Genomic DNA, 18321 nt, shown 5'->3' on the forward strand with positions numbered 1-18321 from the left:
CTTTTGAAGTCTTTGTTGCATTGGGTGCTGCTCAAGGAGCCGTTGGGAGGGAGGTTTCTGGATAAGGTGTCCTTGCGCTGTCAACACATGAAGAAATCAAAGCCTTCTCTCGCTTCCTGTGTGAAAACGCCCTCATGTTTTCAATTTCCCAGTGACTGGTGGACTTTTGACTCTTTTTCACAGCAGTTTTCACACTAGTCTCAGTCAATGCATGTGCAGCTGATGACATGTCATCCTGCTGTTGGCAGTGAAAGAGCAGAACGGTGAGCGACTGTGTGGGGGTATGTTATCAGCACACCATCAAAAGCTAATATTGTTTATTCGTGACAAAATTGAAGTCTAAATAAATTGTTTTGCTTTCAGTTTCAGTCGTTTTTTTTAACATTTAATAAACAGTTTTCACTGCTGCCGGTCAAATGTGCTTAAACATGTTAGTGCATGGAAACTCTGGTGAGAGTTGTTGCCATGGTAATGAAAAAGATGGCAGAGAAGCTTGTCGTAGATGTAAGAAGCATTTGTGCAGTTTTACATCCACCATACAAACATCAACCCCATTTGTAGACTCTGGTGGTCATTTTTGGATTCACTGACAATGGACCTTATTATTTCATTGTTTATTATTGATGACTATATGACGATTTAGTTTAGATTCAGGTCACCCCTTTAACAAAGTGGAAGAAGTTTTAACAGCTACATGATGACTCCAAATGCACAAATGACTGTAACTAATGTAAAAATATAATTCATTCAATAATTCATTTATTTATAGTTTATTTGATAGGGACAGGTACAATAAACATACATCATCTTGACAAAATAATGTCAGTATCACAGCTGTCCCTGTCCCTGACAGTATTATATTTGATAAGTAATAAAAGTATAAAGATGTCCAGAAACCAATCAACATAGCACAGTAGTCTTGTGTCTACACACAAACACACACACGCACACACACACACACACACACCTTTACACGCATACACAATTCATAATTTAAACATGATTACATTGTTGTTGCTGTATGAGCCAGGATTATGTGTGTTTTTTAAAAGTGGAAAATTTAGTTATAGTCTTTATATTTAGGAGAGAGAGTTCCTTTGACAGAAAAAAAGCAAAAGATGTTTTACAAAATGGAACAATTTCCACATGTAGCTGCTCTAGTAGATTTAGATGTTTTGCAGTCTATTCACAAATTTACCAAGTGGGTCAGGAGCAAGTCCGTTCAAACATTTTAACGACAGCAAAAACATCAACGTTACATGGCCAAAAGTATGAAATAAAATATGACAGTGATGAAACCAACCACTTAATGTCTAATAAGAATACAAATTGTACATTGGTGTGTTAGTGTCATTTCGTCATCAAATCCACAAATCCCAGAATACTAAATAACACTAGGTGTTACTATAACCATTACTTATTTACTGACTTTCAATCATTCTTTAGGTTTAGGGATCACATCATGCTCCCTGCTTTGTGTTTTTTTTTTCTGTGCATGCATAAAGAGCCAATAAGACATCTTCTTCTTGTGGTACTTCTTCTTCCAAAACCTCAAATTATTAGCAGCAGGTCGCTCCCTCTTGTGCAGATTTTAATGTCCGAGTTTCTTTACCACAAGCTGCACAATCTGCCCACATCTACTATACACTTTAATATCTAATCTGCACAACTTCATGAGGACCATGTGGCTGCGTGGGTGCAGTGTGATATGTGTTAAGGATGAAGCTGACCATTTGAAGTTGCGTGTATATCCGTACCAGATGGTTAGATGCAGACTTCACGCCTGTCGGCTTCACTGACACGCAATTTGCAAGTGAGACATTTCAGGATGAAAATGATGGATGGGTTTTTCTGGCTTTATGTGATACAGCGGGAACAAATGGCTGGATGCAGCTATCTGGAAGAATCACTGGAGGATGTTGTCTGCTACCACATTTTAAGCAGTAGAGAATGTAACCTCTTATTCTGATGTCATCATCTTCTACCTTCATTAAGTTAATATAAAACATGCAATTCTGTCAAAGACAGCAGAGCGGGATGTATGGAGTGTGATCAGAAAATGGGAGGAGAAAGGTGATGCTGTAAGGTGACCCCATGTGTGTGGTCTCCCCTCCTCATATCAGATGCCCTATAGAAGCACCATGTTGATATTCAAAAGCCTTGCATGTTTGTTTAAAGTGAGTAATTGATCCTTGCCACTGGAAGAATTCCTCCCAATTTGGCACAGAGTGTGAGAACAAGAAGAGTCCAGTTTGCCATGTCTGCCTGCTGTCGGCATGTGTTATGCTACAGGAAATACGCTGGCCCTGCTTCCCCCTTGCTTCTTTGGAGTTCACTGCAACGGCAGCACAAGACCACACATACTGCCACTTGTATGGTTTTCGGCTGAGGATTCCTACTGTCGCTGCCAAATTGCCTATTATTGAAACTTTCAGTAAACAAGCAAGAAATGTAATGCCTTTGTTTGGTTTGGAACTACAGTTGAAACACTTTAAGACCAGCCTTTAGGACACTAAAGAATGAGGAGAGCTCAGACATCTCAAATTGAAAATATGAGGTCTTACTGGAAGGCCCTGGAAGATTAGTAGCATTCCCCTGAAACAGTGCCTAACTGAATTACTTTCTGAATACATCTTTTGAATAACTCGCTGCTCCTCCAGAGACAAAGTGTCTTCCCAACCCATTGAAAAAAAAGTGTTGATCTATGCTCCATTTGAAGAAAAGGCCAAAGTGGTCATGGCTTCTTTGATCACAGCCTGTTTGACACCTTAAAACATGATTTGAAAAAGTGCACTAAAGAGGGCTTAGCGGCTGCAGGATTCCACCTCAGTTGTTGTCTTTGCCAGCATGGCGCTGCCTCAGAAAAAGGGAGGATCTCTTTGCACTTTGTTTTGATTGCCGCTACTTACACGGCCAGCATCTCCCGTCATGCGCAAAATGGTGCTTGAAGATCATTTGGAGTATTTCATTCTTCTCCTTTCAGCTGCCCTCATTCATATGTCAGTACAAAGTGTGGGCCCTAATCCTTTAATGAATGTCTTCTTCTAGGGGTTTCACATGGCAGCACATTCCGACTCTGGAACCGTGAACAGCTGGATGACTGCAGCACGGCGTGTTTTATTTTATCCTGCATTATCAGATGTTCGGGTTTGAAAAGCACGATTTTTCTTTGCACATATCAGGGATGACACTGTCTTGAATCGCAATGAAGGGGAGACAAAAAGTGGGAAAACTTAGCAGTTTAGCAATCAGTCATTTTTTTTACCCTAAGAGCCACACATTAAAAACTTCCCTTCAGTGTTCTGTGGTTCTGGACTGACGGTGAGATATTTAAAATATTTGGTCTGGGTACCACAAATAGAGATGGGTGCAATGAGTAAAAAGCTAAGACAAGTGTTTATTAGCAGCCCCTGGAGCCTGCCCCCAGAGGCCATGTGGGGAACCGCAGTTTTCACACACTTCCCTTTTGCATTCATTTTTCAGCCTTAACCCAAACAGAGATCCTTTCCTCCACCTAACAAGTGGTTTTGAATGTCAGTGAGCATCCTGAGTCAGAGTTTTGACTCGTGCCTTAGCATTGTGTTGGGTGAACATTTCACCTTTCCAACCTTACCCTCTAAAGAGACAAGATATTAAGGGTTATATCATTCATGTAACAATTATTTCCTGGTAAACGTGAGGCAGAAACCTGCAGTAAGCAGCTAAACTGAAGTCCTGATGCAAGCTATGTGCCATTCATCCAAGATGTTTATATTCTTTCCACACACACGTGGTAAAAACAAACAATGGGTGCCATAACTGTGGAGGAATACTATACGTTCCACATACAACCCTGAAATTAGTGGACCTAGAGCTAATCTAATCTGTGAAAAACAGCTATTCCATTTCAAAGCTGTCTTTACCATCTATACAGTATGTGTCAATGACCTAAAATACTGCTGCTGCTGCTGCTTAACAATGCAGAATCCTCCAGAGCTGGACACAAGGATAACACTTTAATTAATTACATCATCCTTAAGGGACAGAGAGACCAGATAATTGTCCTCTCACTGTGAAATTTCAGCCTAATAATAGCTCCCATGGAGGCGTTAGTGATGCCAAATAACACAATCCACAGGCTCACACAGTCCAGAGGGGCGCACATTTTCTGTTTGTTCAGATTTACTTGTAGATAAGATGGTGGGAAATTGAAGGTGGACGGATGGATTTAGTAATAAAGCAGATTGCTCGTGGCGTGTATCAAAACAACTCAGCAAACAGCCTGCTGACTCCACACAATCAAGAACTCTCCTGAAACTTTGATCCCTGGAGTCAAAACTGGTTCTCACACCTTGTGTGCATAACATATGCATACAAGAAAATACAGGTTTATCATGCCATCAGCAACAGCACACCAGAGAGGTACAGAGAGAATTGCCAATGTGAGTCCGGTGGTCAGTCATTTACTGTGCATGTATGGATCACAAATCCCCACACCAGGTATTTGTGAGGTTTCAGGATGATCTGCACATTATGGTTTCCATTCCAGTCATACCTTTGTGTAAATCTTGGTCTAAGGATGTAGTTAAAGAAGGGATTATAACACCCCCCAACATCAGGAAGCACCTCCTGGCTTCCTGTTCAGCATTCCTCTTCTCTCTTACCTCTTAGATAACTGCTAACACCTGGGAGACTCTCACCAATTGACCAGTACATTGGTCCATAGAGTAAATTTCATGCTACCAGGGTTTTATTACATTGGCTGACATATGTGGAGAAAAAGGCAGTGATATCTACTGTGTTGTTGGCCTTTATAAGCGAGCTAACACTGACGTTATAAATGCTGTCATGACATACATAGCATTATGTGCTATTTCCACAATGATACCTGCACAAATGATGCCTTCACAATACGTTCCACCTGAACTATTGCTGCTATAAAAATGTAAATATTGGCCACAAGAGCAGTGAATTGCCTTTAATTTGAAGTATTCATTCTCAAGTGCACAATGAATCCAAACTGGCCAGACACTAAACTCCTCCAGCTTCTGTAAAAGTCAGCAGTTTGAATGTGCTCTATCAAAGTACTGTATGGCTTCAGACAGAGCGCAGCATGCATTTGCAGTAAAACCATAATGGAGAGAACAGAAGTACATGCTCCGTCTCTTCCGTTATCAATCTGTCATCCACCTCTCAATGTCCTCCGATCCAACCAGTTAGCCATGCAGTCATTTTTTCCCCTTGTGAATTATCGCTTTACATTTACTATGTGGTATCTTAGAGGCTCTTGAGAGAGAGAGAATGGCATTGCAGTCTCATGGAAACTCGCTGCAGAAGCCAATAGTGAAGACAGAGGGAGAGAGAGGGAGAAAGATACAAAGACAATTTTATGGCTGCTCAGGGAAGACTGCCTGTTTTCAGACATTTTAAGAACCATGTCTCCTAATCTTATAACCCCACTTTACAATGGCTAGCTATTTCCCAGAGTGTTGTATATCCTCTTTGAGTTAGTTCATGAGCTATAAAGATATGTATGAAGACCATATATGTGAAATGCAGACATGTAGCTGTAGCCGTAAAGTTGACCATTGTCACCAGAAAAATAACATTAAAGGTGGAATTTTGAATGTGACTTTTGAAGGTTACATAGCAACATATTTAATGGTCTTAATATTACTACTCCAGAAAATGCCCATTTTTACATATATACTTAAACACACCCTTGAGTCAAATCTCATCTGCAACAATTTTCTCCACCATTTTCTTGAGGACACACTGTTACATATAGTACTCTCCTATTGTTGTGTCAATATGGTGCTTAAAGAAGTGCAGGTCAGAGAGAGAGAGATAGACATCAACTTGGTGGTGAAGAAAATGGCAGAGAAGCTTGTTGTACATGCAAGAGGTCTGCTGTATAAAGTGTGTGAACAGTGGTCCGCCTTTAAAGGTAGGTTAGGAGATTTCATTCTGATGCAGTTTTTGTTAAATTAGTGTAACTTCTTTTTACAATCTGATAGCAACCAATTAGTTCGGCAGTTTTGCATTAAAACGAAGAATATTAATCATCTGTGGAAGCTATAAAATGCTTAAAAACATCAGCCAATCCTACGAGGCGCACCTGCACGTAGTATTGGCTGGTTGTCACTCTCTTCCTGCTCTGCGCGCACCAGAGAGGTACGTGCAAGATGGCCGAAGTCACAGACTGGTTGGGAGGCGTGGCTTTGGGGTGAGCTCCGAGAGAAAGGGGTGTGTGTTTACTTTCAAAATCTGGCTGACTCTCACTGAGTTTTCAAAATCTCCTACCCTACCTTTAAATGATCTGAGACAGTGACAGCTGCTCCTTTCAGGCAGAAAATCATATTGTATATGGGGCCTTTGCTAAACCTAACCATTTAGTTTTCTCCCTAACCTTATACCGGCCTGACATCTACTTTAAGATGTGATTCAACACCCTGCACTCACTGATGTAATCTTACTGAAAATATATCTTACCCTGCTCCTCCGGCCAAGCTTGGATCATCACTTGAGCCAATGTTTTCTTTGCCTCACAGGCTTGCAGCCAACATAATGTAGTCTGATGCCAGTGGGTTGCTAGGCAGGCATCTTAATAAGCTTCTATAATGGTATGCATTCTTGAGTAAAGACAGACAAAGCATCAAAGCAGAAGCCCCCTCTCTGTTGTATCTTCTCCATGTGGAATGAAGTTGAACCAGTGTTTGTGGTTATGGTCATAACCCTGCTGCCTCCTGGACTGAAACCATATCTTTACAGACAGAGCCACTATAATGACCCCTCTTGATGAGTATTTCTTTTTTTTCTGAGATCTCTATACTCCCAAAGGGATGCCAACATTAACTGGGAAATTAACATTGGGAAGATCAACTTTCCTTGTAATTAATGTCTCTGGCATTTTTATGTGCACTTACATTGGGGTATTGGGTCACACTTAGTAAAACTTGAAGGTAAGTGTAATAGTCTCAGAGGGGTCCTTAGAGTGAAAAAAGAGGTCTTTGGGGGGGAAAAGACGATATATGGAAAGTTTTTAAAACTTTTCTTTCTTCTTGGCTTTGTTTGTTTGACTCTGAACCTGTATTTACATTTGCATTTAAGGCATTTATCTGGGGATTTTTTTTATCTACCACATCATGCAATGAATGAGCAGAATAATCTCAAAACTGTATATCTGGAGTATGACATGCAACAGATGGTATGCAGTGTAATATTTTCACCCAGATGAAGAAGATGTTTCTTTGCCAAGAGAATGAACATTAGACATTTTAAGAGAAGGGCATGAAAATCAGAGGAAATGGGAGAATTTCTAACGTGGGGATGTGACCTTGATGAGATGTGTGTGTAATATTAGAACAGTATGTGTGTGTGGAGTGCTTATTATAGCAAATCCAGTACAGTAGGATGTCAGACAAAGAAAATTCATGGAGTGTATGAAGTAAAATATATTCTTAGTTGATTTGACTTGTCAAATATGACAGGAGTTTATTGCATAATTTATTATTATATTATTTATTTTTATTGATTTCTTTCTTTTGATTCCACCTGTCTGACACAAAAGGGGATTCCGATGTCTGCTTTTAGACAACTCTCCATTTCTCCATTCACCTTTTTTATCAATTAATTTAAATATGTATGTATGTATGTATATAATATAGCATATAGCTATTGTCGCGTCAGTGTTCCAATTCAGAAAACTACAGTGTCTCACACCAAGCCTCCGAACCTGCAGGGGGCAGTGGGGAGAATGTAGTACCCTGTACCCTGAACGTCCTGTTGTAGGTTTTTTTCTGGCCTACTACCTACAGGGAAATGTTTTTGAACAAAGGAAAGGCACAAGGGTCTGTCAGCAGACCTTCAGTTCAACAGAACCCTCAGTTTTGGGCAAGACACTGAAGACGCCACTGGTAAAGACTGGACTTTAAAAAATAAATGCATACATAGAAAATTTAAGTTTGAATGTTTGAAAATGAAGTGAAGATTGTTTAATTATTAGAGCTACATTGCCATGCCCTTTAGTCTAGTTTTGTTTTTTGTGCTGTATCTTAGCAGGTTAATGGATGGATGATGGATGGATGGATGGGTGGATCTTTGTGTCATGATCGTGTGATCTTTGGGGTTTTTTTGTCCTTGTTTTGGGTTTTGTGCTTTACTTCCTGTGTGTTCCCTCCTTGTGTGATTACCTGCCCTGCCCTAATGTGTGCCACCTGTGTCTCGTTGTCTCCCCTGCTCCTTGTGTATTTAGTCTTTGTCTCTCCCCCCACGTGTTTCCAGTTCGTCCTGTCCTCTTTGAATGTCTGTGGGTTCGTTTGTCTTTGTCCAAGCCTTGCCTCAGGCCCTGTTGGTGCTCCCAACCTTCGAGCCACTCCTCAGCCTGAATAGCTTGTAGCCTGGTAACACTCTTTGTGTTTTCTGCCCTCATGAGTTTCTTGTTATAGTAGTTATTTACCTGTGTTAGCTGTAGAGTTCCACAGTTCCTTGCCATAGTTTTTATCCGTAACCTGCCGTAGCATTTCTGAGTCCTTGCCGTAGTTCTTACTTACCTGTGTACTGTCGTAGTATTCCTTAGTTCCTTGCCTTAGTTCTTTGTTTTACCTAGTTTTTACCTGTGGCCTGTATTGCCCAGTGACCTTTAGTTCCGTTTGTGTTACCTGAGCTTTCCTTTATTAAAAAGACTTGATTAGTAACCGCCCTGTGTCTCTCACTTGTGTCCGCCTCCCACACTGATCCTGACACTTTGAAGGTTATCAACCTATAATTCCTTTCAACCTACCAGGTTTGGGCAAAGCTGAGAAGTAAACCAGACATAACTTGACAGCTATAGACACGTATGTGAAGGGTAATGTGGCGTTTTACTGCATTGTTTCACATCTTAAGAGGGCAGAACAATCACATTTTAATTGCATTTAACCAAAACTATGATCATAGTAACGGTCACAAGTTTGGTTTTAATGCCTGATATGTCAGATTATTTTACTCCTTGAAATTATTATTAAAAAGTTGCACCATTGGACACAGGTATGGTTTTTATCTTCAGAGTTCAAACTGCTCCTTTAAAAAACTGAAATTACAGTTTGGGGCATTTTCGCCTGCATGTGCGTTTACATAACCAGCTGGATTCATATTTTCAGACTTGGATTCATGAGACTAGTACCACTTTTTCACAATATTTTTTTTTTTTTAAGCACCCTACGATTTTCCGGGTAATGGCTATGAGTTTAAGATTAACATCTGATCTGATTTCAGCCAAAGAATCCCAACACAAGTCAGTTATAAATCTGTTCTCCAACCACATCTGTAGATATGCTTGATCATAATAGAGAGGCTTCAATAGATCTACCATATGAAGCTAACCAACAACATACCTGAACAAACTCCAAATTTCCCTGGTGTCTATTTTTAACTGTAGGTTCTGCTGGATGTGCTTCTGCGAAAAAAAAAAAAAAAAAAAAAAAAAAGTAATTTTTTGGGAACATATGGTACAATTTAAAATTGGGACCATAAGAGCACTTTTTAACATTGGAGGGCAAACAGGAAATTGAGTCTGTAGTTAACATAAAACACTTTCTTATGAGGCAGATACTAACTCAGCAAAACATATTTGTTCTTAAAAAGCTCATATTGGAATGAAACGATGCATTCAAGTTTCAGATTCTCACTATCAGGAGGAGAAAAGTGGGTAATTTCTCACAGGGTTATTCTTAGTTCCTCAAAGCAATGCATTAATCATGTGTGCTGTCACATAATCCCATACAGTTGACTTTTATATACAGTAATAGATCTGTGCTGAAGATGAAAGCTGGACATGAAATTGAATTCCTCCAACTTTTCTTTGTTGTAAATTCTTGGCATTAAGCGGTGATTAAATTGACAATTGCATGGTTGAGTTCATTTAAAGTCCTTTATGTGAAAGCATCCAAAAGGCTGACGGTCCAAAAAAGCTAATTGAGAAGCTGAAATGAAATGAGAAGGGTTTTTGCTCTTCTGAAAAAAGAGGGAGGGAGGAAAAAAAAAGTCTTTTCTACCTTCATTGTTTTAAATCAGAACCAGATGAGGGGCTGTGCACCCCTATTCCCCCCTGAGGTAGGACAACTCTGTTAGCTTCATGCTAATGAGAGTCCAGTGTCACACTGGTAACCATTTTGCCAGATTATGCTCTTTACCCAGTCGGCTCTGGCACTGAGCACCAGAATTGTCAGCGTTCCAATCTGACGTTACAAACTTTATGTGGGACCCACTCCCAGTTGCATTTGAATAGCTGTGATTGATCAACACTGAGAGGCTGCGATTATGTAAGACTGGTTTTATTTACTTTGATATTTTATCTCGTATTAGCGACATGACACATTTTTGACTCTGAACTATCAGTAAAACCACAGCATGTTTGATCGCCTCCAAGTACAGCAGGCTTTGTGTGAGGCCTAAAAAGTCTGGAAGAAAAAGTTTTGCCCTGGGATTAATTCATCAAAAAACAAAAAAAAATCAGATAAACGTTGTTTGATAGTCGTAGAAAGCAAACTTTTATTGACCTTTTAGACGCCTGACTGTCACAGCCATGTCCAGTGTTGGGAAAATTTACAACACATACTGTTTACACTGTGTGTGGTGAAAAGGCCTGGGTTTCATGGCACTGCTTGGTTGCCTCTAGCTGCAGTCTGACGTGTTAAAATAAATCATTACAGCTTTCGGTTTATCAGTCATAAAATAACATTCAGTAAAGATTGCTAATCAGCTCACAGACCCCCTTTTAAAATGAGGCACTATAGTCTCCGTTACTGTACGGTTAGCTTGTAATTTTCCTGGTGTTTGATGGTTGACCTGCTGGCTAAATTGTTCATTAAAAGACGCTGGTGAATCAGCTGGGCATGCATTTTTTTCTCCTCAACCCTACATTTAAACATTATGTCATTAAAAGTAAAAAAAAAAGGATTAAAACAGATGTTCCTGCAAACCCCCCAAAAGAGAGCTTATATTGAACATATAAAGTAACTCAAACCTGCAGTATCAGGCTACAGTGGCAAGGCCTTTGATAAATGTTTTGCACAATAAAAAGATGTGGAGGTCTTATCTAAATACATTTCTTGGCAAAGACTAAATGATTGTAGGATAAGTGAGGGAGTAGGGGGATTCTTCCCTGGAAATTCCCTGATACCCAGCACCATAAACTCATTTTTTTTTTTTTTTAAAGTGTCTCTCGACTGTTTTATTTCCTGAAAAAGAGGGGAGGATTGCTCTGAGATTTCTATCTTTTGTTTAGTAGCCCTGAATTCTTATCAGATTGTAATGGATGAAGTGAAATCTTAGCCAGAAGTAGAGATTATAGCCGTCAGGGGACTTTATAATAGTCAGACACTGGAGTTTCTGCCTACATTTACAGCACTGATGAAAGAACCGAGCTGATCTGATGTAATCAAAGGAGACGAGGTGAAACTGTCAAAGCTGAAAACAATATCCAATCCTGCTCAAGCATATGTTACTTTACTAAAACGCTGCACAATAAAAAAAACAAAAGGAGCTTTTGAAAAAGATAATTGTAAGTGTAAAGTAAACCATGTGTAATGATGCAAATTAAGTAAAACAGAGACCATGTGAAGCTGTGGTGGGTAATGGAAGGTTATGTGTTGTTATGGAGATTAAACAGATTTATGTCTTATCATGAGCTACCATTCTGCTGACACTTCAAAATATTCATTTGCAAAAAAGTTTTTTTTATGGACATTCCTTTTGGACAGATGATCATTTGAGTCCACACATTTTTTTTTTTGCTTGGTAGAGATAGATACCTGAGAGAAACCCGATCATGACGCTGCCAGTCTTTGAATGGAGTCTTTGAAACTTTGTGCCCAGACTTACCAAACTGACATCAAACAGTTTTACAGCATTGAAGGCCGGCTGGCATCACGTTTCTTGTGTCTAAGCCAAAAAGTTTTACTTGAACACACCGTAACGACCAGAGCCAACAGCATACTGGCACAAATGTTCTGCATCTGAAATTGTTCCTCGGTTTGAAGCCACAAGCTTCAGTTTAAATATATTGAAACATGTCTGCACCAAGTTTTGAAATCATTACATAATTGAATCTTGTTTCATGCAGGCTGACATGTATAATGTTTTTGACAGTCAGCAAACTTCTTTTTAGACTGGGACTCTATATGACAGTCTGCTGTGGGTTGGAGCCATCCACCATCTTCCCTGCCTCCTGACATGGACTTTTGCTTGACTGCTTCAACAAGATCGACTATTATCAATAAAGTAAAATGCAAAGGAAGTAGAGGTCTGAATAATGCATCCCTGGTTGCAAAAGTATGTGCCAATGACACAGTATTCTAATGATATGTTCTAACCTTTCAAGACTGGAAGCTGTTCTGATCCTCCTGAACCTCCTTCCACACTGTCATCAGCATGTCCTGATCCTGGTTCCCTGTGGACTCTGTTCTCGTATTCCTTCTGCTCTTGGATGGTGACAGCTTCTCTTCATTAACTGTCCATGTAGACAAAAGCCTGCACAGGTCCTTCTGCTGGTGCTTGAACTTAAACAGCTGGCAGTTTGGACAATGGATCCATTTCATCATTGTTTCAGATGAAATATTATCCTATCAGTATGCTTAACGGATTTGTTGTTTACATTTGGCAAATCTTTATTTTAGTGTTTGATAGATGCTATTTTTTATGTGCCAAAAAGTAAGTGAAAACACAATGCCGTAAAAATAAAATAACCAACTTAAGAAATCAATCAAAATAGGCGAATTACTCAATAAAGCTTCTCAAGTGGATGTGTTGGTTGTTCTTCTATGGGTGGAGATTTTAATAGCAAAGCAATAGTTTTTAGCACAGGCTTGGTTTCTGTTTCCCATTACACTGATTATGTTTGTGGTGCTGAAAAGATAAAACCGACTTTAATCCGTGTAATAAAAGAAACATGTTAGTCACTGGGCTGGAGAAGTGGACCGTTGGACGGCCCGCAGCTTAACAACAAGGAAGTTTGTTATTCGCCTTTTGAAAACATAACAAAACACAGCTGATCAGCTCTGCTCACAGCTACACTGAAACCGCTATTTCATTTGGAAAGCAACACAAAGGGAAATCGGACCGAGGCCTCCACGTGGAGGGATGAAGAGCAGCGGCGAATGAAGACGACTTCCCATTCTGTATGTTTACAGATCCAGCCATCTGGACAAATTAGATTATCTAAGCACTGAAGAACAGAGAACTTTCATCCAGCAACAGTTTGTTGAGAGGCATTTGATTTCAATGGAAACACCCTCACAAAAACAAAGGACAATTTCGCTCTTTGTGAGGCCACATCCATCAGCATATCATCCACGACTGGAGCCTGCCAAGGTCCAAATCTGACTGGTGTGTTGGAGCGTAGGGTGGGAATGTGAGAGGGGACTGCCCATATTAGTTTTTGTTTACAGTGATGACAGGATGTGGCCCGAAAACTATGCAATGTTTGTTTAAGTATCATAGTGACTTTAAATCCTACATGCTGCATTGATGTAAGCCTGGTCTGGAGTACACAGTCCTCTGTAACTCTGCCATGTCCTCTTAATGGATGACTGTCTCCAGTCTCACAATTATCATTTCCTTTGGAGGATTCACTGTTGTTGGTGTCACGGTCTGTATCTATTGATGAAGATAGATCGTAAGCACCAGATCTCTGGGAAAATATAGTCTTGATGTCTTGATAAAAATAAATAAATAAAAGAAAGAATCAAATGAAACTCCGTCCGGTTAACACCAGCACAGTTTCCAGGCAGTGGGGGTGTGCTGCTCCTACAATAAACTGACAATAGAAACCACAAGCATCTACTTCATTAAATAAATGTTACTTAGAACATAAATCTCTAGTTAGGCCTCATGCTTTGTGTGTATTCAGAGCAGCATGCTGACAGAGGACCAATGTGGATGAAGATTCTCAGTTATCCAGGTCATTTTCATTCAGAAGGTTTTGCATTTTTGTTCTTGCTGTGACCTCTGTTAAGGGAAGGTTTTTCCAGCTTAACATAGATGGCTTCCTTCACTCCTCTTTCAAACTATATGTCCTCTCTGAATACAATGTGTACATTATTGTCCTCAAACGAGTGTCATTTTGCGGTGTGAGAGTCTTTTGAGAGGTGGTGCACTAGCAAACATCATCACATACAATGCACTGCTTCCATCCATTCCCAGGAAGTTCCACTCCAAGTCACATGTGCCCAGCAAGAACAAAGGACTGTCAACCTGTTCCACCACCACAGCCCCTTCTTTGATCTCATAGTCGTTAGCCAGTCGTTAGACACACTGGACACAGTCAGTCAGACCAACACAGGTGCTGAAACAAACTTTTTTTTGTTCTTGCCACCCGGGGAGCGAGAAGAAAGTTCTTTGTTGAGTATGGATCCAGCTTAAGTATGGTTTTATCCAGACCCACCCACTGAGCTCCTCCACCACATATAAACCATATTTACGCACCAAGCAGTTAGAACTGATGAAGCTGCTTAGATGAGCAACAAAACGTCTTCAAGAAAACTCTACAAGTCCAGACGCCTTGCTTCAACCTTCTGAATGACCAATGACTTGAAGATCCAGCAATCTGCCCACATGGGACCACTTGGTCTGCTGACCTTTGTGTCGTACCTGAAACCACCTCACATGTTTTATATGGACAGGTCTTTTATTTGATTAAAGAACCTGCTGCTGAGCATAATATAGAAAACTGCCAAAATCTATTATAAAACATCTATAGCTTGGAGGTCAGACATAATCTGTTTGTTTTTACCATATATTGAGTCATAATTAATTTTAATAGATGAGTGAATAGCTTCACTGTCTGCCTTCAGGGAACCATACCAGATTAAAAATCAGTCTCAGTCTCACTGTCATAAAGGTGTATTACTAAAAATAAAAACGACTTTTTCTTTTGACGCTTTCAACAGTGTTGTTTTTGTTTCAAAGCTGTCCTGAGCTCCATGAATGAAACTGAATCTTATTGTACACCTAAGCACTACATGCATGTAAATCTGAAGGGAGTTCAGGCCTGCTGAACATTACAACACACACATGTACATTGTGTGGGACGCAAAGCAGCCCTTTGCCTGTGGCACTCTGCCAGCTGAAGGAGTCATGAGGTCTCGTGCAGATTAATGAGGAGGCTCAAACCAAACATGTTTCTCATTGACTTTGTGGACGAATAGCATGGCTTCCCTTCCTCCTGGTTACTTGGCAACGGCAAGGCCGAAATATCTTATTACTAATAGAGGAATAATTACAGCACTCTTAGAGATGTACGATTTTTACTTTCCATTTTTGTTGAGTAATGCTGGCTGTGTTGTATAAGTAAATGGATAAAAGTCCAGCAGCGCAGTTTCCTGTATCCACAAGGACTGATGGTAATTTCATATTTACAGCAGCTGAATATTTACAACAGTAAAGTTATTGTTCAACTGGAATACTCTGCTTCACTTTGGAGTTCACAAAGGAGTAGCTTTGTTGTGGTATTGGTCAAGCTGTACTGGACAAAAACTGCATTTTAGTAGCTAATCAAGTCTGGAAGCTCGACATGTCAACAAGCCATAGTTGTTCAGAAGTCCAAAATAATACTAAATGGGTAAAATACTTCTATTTTCTTCTGCCTGTTCAGGGTTGGGTCATCCTCCAGTTCATTCAGGACGATCCTGAGGTGTTCCAGCCGAGATTTACAGTCCCTCCAGTGTATCATGTTTTGTTCTCTAAGGCTCACAGTGGTGTTTTTACATCAACTCAGTCCTAGTCTGATGGTTCTGTAGGACTTTGTAGGACAAAAAACTAAAATACATAAATGTTCCAATTCAAATCAATAACTACATCATCTCTTTATCATTTTACTATAGATCTCATAATGAAATATTTTACTTTAATTTTGACTGATGGTATTTTTTAGTATGTTTTTGTGTGTTCAAAACGAGGTTAAGAAAACGGCCAGCTGCTGGGGCCTTCTGCAGCTCATTGACTTGGCGACTTCCAGCTTTGTGTTACTTAGCCTTTTATCCAGGTGGCATAAATTTCCTCTTCGTCTGCAAAGCTGTTTTGATCCTCGGTAACTGTGAGAACAGGCTGAAAAATAATAAACTTAGCAAAATTACTTAAGTCCTCATGTTTGAGCTTGTGCAGGAGAAAGCACCCCCGCTAACACTGTCTGCATTACCTGTGAGAGTGCAGGCAGCTGTATAGGAGATTGTTAAAGCAATGACTACTCTCATCAATCTGGTTAGCACTTCTGGGATGAGTATAGGGGGGGAAGCTGGTGTTACCTTTACCTAGAGGCTAATCTAAGAGGAGAAATACTGCTAAAGTGTCCACGTGATTTAAGGTGCTCTTTTTCTATATGTGCATGTGTGAGTACAGCTGAAACCACACTCAGTGGAGGATGCTTTAAATGCCACACAGATGCTTTAGCCTCATGTTTCTCTATAAGTTTATAAAGCGGGTAAAGTATCGGGGCCTATATAACCTGATAACCTGATAACCTGACCTGTAAATGGAGAACATGTTTACAGCCACAGAAAGATAAAACGTATGAGGTAAAGGAAACCGAAATGCTACAACTGCCTTAAACAAAGGAGACCTTTCTATCCACAGACAGAATTTTACTGCTTATACACAATTTCATCAAGATTGCCATAAAGTGTGTTGCTGCAAGGCTCTCATTCAGAAGGCCTGCTGTCAAACCAAACTGCAGCATGTGTGTGTTGGACTTTCTGTCTCTTTTATATCTCAAACCAGCGTTCCTTTATGTGATTCACACTTGCAAACTTCGCTCTTTCCTCCCAGAGCCATAAATGTTGCATAACGTCATATCCCGAAGTAAAAAGGGTGTGCAAATTATAATCTCGCGCTGTCTGTCTCCCTCACTGTCTTTCTCTCACAGTGTGTATTTTCCCCTCTCGCTCTGGTGAGCACCATCCCTCTATTATTGGAATACTGTCACGGAAACACACACTCGGCTGTAATATAATGCTGTAGTTTGATCCAGACCTCCCATTCATTTGTTTAGCTCTAAAGGTCTATGAAGTTGATATGTGTTTACATATTTGTTCACCCCTTCACTCTTTTCCAGTAACTATGGCTGCCGGTTCGACTTGTGTGTGTACTCTATGTGTGTGTGTGTGTGTGTGTGTGCTGTATTATACAACTCTTTCCACCCCAGGGCCTGAGAACTAGTCTGATGTGACCTGATGATTTTATTGCAGCAAAAGTCCTTTTGAGGACTCCCACCCCCCCCTCTTTCATACATACACACACACACACACTTACTTTCACTGTGTGTCTCTGCCTCTCACTTCCCCCTCTCATTTTTTTTTCTCCCTCCACATCTGTTAATCTGCTCAGGGAATAGCAGTCGACAGAGTTTTCCAAACCTCTGTGCATTTACGTGTCATGCAATTCATCATTGGTAAGTCTTGGACGAGCACAAGTTCTGAGAAAGTCAGAAATGGACCCTGAACTCAAATCAGATTACGGCTGGCTCATCCAGTAGCCGGGAGCTGGAAATGGGTTTATTGCAGGTTTGGGGTTGAGGTGGTCAGCCTGGCTCTGAAAGTAGCAAACAGTATTCTTATCTGTATCTTCAAACTTAAACAATGAAGGCCCATTCTTGGCAGAATAATAATGGCAGATTATTTTAATGTCAAACGATTCTGAAGAAGACATCGCCTTCCGAGATCCTTCTTAGATCCTTTTGGCTTGTGGAAGTGGGAATTATTCAACAACAACTCATATTTGTTGTTGTTACTTGGTTGCAGCTTCGTTGATAGCAACAAATGCTAAATATTAGCATGACAACCCGTCACGGCAACGCAAACTTTACTGTATGTGAACATTTGACTGTCTGACTCTGCTGAACAATGTGGCTCACCACTACGTTGGCCAAAATGACTCCTTGCATGAATAGAAACACCCAAGCCAAGCTACCGCCTGTGTTGTTACGGCTGGAGCGGCCTCGCCATCGCTAACCCCTCAGCCTGCTCCCATTTACACCGACATGGGAAAAGATAGCCTGGAAGAACTAGATGTGTTATTTTACTCTTACTGGGAGTCCACCCAGTTAACCACCACTCACTGCTGGTTGTGTGTACAGACAATGAAGAAGATTAAAGTTTAAATATTTCTGCAGTGTGTGTGTGTGTGTTTTCATCACTGCTTTTCCACTGTTAGTGGTGTGTCCCATTCAAAAATAAACACAAATTGTGCACTGTCACACCAAAGACTAAATGCAGGGTGTGTTCTGTGTGTTTTGTCCATATGTTGTTTATGCAGCTATGCACTCTTCTATGTAAACTGGCAGTAATATCATGAGGTGGGGGGAGGACTTAT

The sequence above is a fragment of the Parambassis ranga genome, chromosome 24 (genome assembly GCF_900634625.1).
Source record: "Parambassis ranga chromosome 24, fParRan2.1, whole genome shotgun sequence".
Classification (NCBI taxonomy): domain Eukaryota; kingdom Metazoa; phylum Chordata; class Actinopteri; family Ambassidae; genus Parambassis; species Parambassis ranga.